Consider the following 2,500-nt stretch of genomic DNA (forward strand, 5'->3'; position numbering starts at 1 on the left):
ACAAATAAAACATAAACATAAAAAAACTTTGTGAAATTATTCTCTGTATTTGGAGTCGTTTCATTACCAAAGCTATTTACTCTCGAAAATGAAACTAAAACTAAAACCATTTTGATCATTGCAGTAATGAAAGTTATAACAGTAATGTGGTTATTACCTGTTAGTTGGTTATTAATTACAATTTACTGTATTCTCACAGTAGATGCTATTGATTTTATGATTGACGTGATTGCCATTTGATTGAAATAATATCACAAATGTCTCTCTGTCTCATAATAGTATCATTGATAGATATAGCGAGTTAACAGTTTAGATGAAATAGCTATATTGACAGTAGTAGTTATGTGATACTTTTATCAATACTATTACTTATGATAATGAAAAGGATTATGATGATTATAGTATTAATCATACTAATGATAATAATGATAATAGTAGTAATGGTAATAATGATAATTCTGATAAAATAATGAGAACAATACTATTGATAATTCTGCCGACGAAACTGAGGATCATGACAAAAATGATAATACCAATCATGATGATAAGAAAAATGATAAGATTAATGATAGTAACAATAATCATATCAATGATAATGATAAAAATAGTAATGGTAGTGAAAAATAGAACAGTGATAATAAAGATAACAATCATAATAATGATGATCAGGATGATGATAATGATCATAATAATAATGATAATGCTGATAACATTGATGGGGATAATGATGATAATGTTATTGATATTGATAATGATGATAATGATATTGATTTTGATAATGATAAGGATAACAGTTATAAAGATAATGATCATAATAATGATGATTATTATCGTAATACTATTGATATGAATATATGAGTACAAATGATAACATTAATAACAACAATAATGATAAGGTGAAGACAATAATAACACATCTAACAAAAATAAGGACAATAACCACAACAACAACAACCAAAAACTTATCTATGATATAAATCATATCAGCTGGGATAGTCACTTTAACCCCCCCCCCCTCCCCTCTCCCCACTTACCCCTCCGTCTCCAGTAGCTCAGTCAAGTTGATGAATTGGCTCCCAGTTGGATATTTAGCGTTGATATAGGCTCTTTGTTATAACCATGTGATCCTTTACGAAACGATAGAAATGGATATCTTTTCCACGAGATTGTCATAATGAAAAGTGAAAAATCTTAGCGCAATGAAAGCACATAATGATGATAGAAATAATATGTTTTATCGGGGTGGTGCTCTCAATAACATTAACTGGAATGGAATGTGTTGCTTGATACTGTTATCACGTGATAAAAGAGAAGGGGGATGACGTTAATAAAAGCTATTTGTTGTGTCTGAACTATTGTTGAAGAAGAAATTAGATATATCCAAAACGAGAAAGAAGAGATTGGCCTTCTGTTTTGTCAAAAGTATTAGTCGTAATTAGAAGAAATAACAGGGTTGGCCTTTCGCTTTTATTTTTTCTCTCTATTTCTCTCTCTCTCTCTCTCTCTCTCTCTCTCTCTCTCTCTCTCTCTCTCTCTCTCTCTCTCTCTCTCTCTCTCTCTCTCTCTCTCTCTCTCTCTCACACACACACACACAGACACACACACACTTACTATCTTTCTGTCTCTCTCTCTCTCTCTCTCTCTCTCTCTCTCTCTCTCTCTCTCTCTCTCTGTCTATCTGTCTGTCTGTTTGTCTCTGTATTTCTCTCTCTCCATATATGTGTATAGATAGACACACACACATACATTTATATACTTAAGAAACCACTGACTTTAGATCCTCGACAAATCAGCAATAAATCCACGCTAAATCTGACATATCCGCAAATCCGCTCTGTCATGTTCGAGACGTTATCCCCCCCCCCCCTTTTCCTCTCGTCTGTCTTCAGCACAGCTTCCATCATCCTTTTTCTTATTCGTCTTCGTTTTTTTTTTTTTTTTTTTTTTTTTTCTTTCTTAACCATCTCTGACCTGCATCCCAGTGTGTGTTTATCTTGCCTTCCCCTCCGTGTTTTATTCATTTTTAGTTTCGGATGTGTGTTTATCTTGCCCCCACTTTTTTTTTCTCACCACGTCCATCCGCTGCCAAAATCATAAGGTATTTTTTTTCACTTGGGTTAACTTTTCTTCTTTTGTTTTCTTTTATTTTATTTATAATACTTTTTTCCGTTCGGTTCCCATTATTTTTTTTTTCTGCTTTTAGTTGTAAATTGTTCAGTTTCCCACTATTTTATTTTCCTTTTTTTCGCTGTCATCTTATTTTATTTTCGATTCAATCTATTTCTGTTCTTTTGTTTTTTTGTTTTTTTTCGCCTTTTCTCTATCTTTCCTCACCGTTCGGTTTCCTTGTTTGTTATTTTTTCATTTATCTTTCCGGTTCTTTCTTCTATTGTTGTTGTTGTTGTTTTTTTCTCATTCTCATTCTTTCTGTTTGATTCTCTTTATGTATTCCCTTTTTCCCTTTGTTTTTGTTTCTCTGGTCGCTTCCCATGATTATTTT

The 2,500-nt window shown here is 32.2% G+C and overlaps 2 protein-coding genes across 2 annotated transcripts in view; both read right to left on the minus strand.

The window, feature by feature from the left end:
• Nucleotides 1–2,500, minus strand: part of LOC122256163 (putative neural-cadherin 2) — a gene marked incomplete in the record, with an annotated part of 573,650 nt that overhangs the window by 338,772 nt on the left and 232,378 nt on the right.
• The window catches only part of LOC147469755 (uncharacterized), a gene marked incomplete at its 5' end in the record, with an annotated part of 28,368 nt that overhangs the window by 21,264 nt on the left and 4,604 nt on the right, over nucleotides 1–2,500 (minus strand). The gene's annotated exons all lie outside the window — the stretch shown is intronic.

The sequence above is a fragment of the Penaeus japonicus genome, unplaced genomic scaffold (genome assembly GCF_977035675.1).
Source record: "Penaeus japonicus unplaced genomic scaffold, GWHDUDI00000001_assembly GWHDUDI00000019, whole genome shotgun sequence".
NCBI classification, from domain to species: Eukaryota; Metazoa; Arthropoda; class Malacostraca; order Decapoda; family Penaeidae; genus Penaeus; species Penaeus japonicus.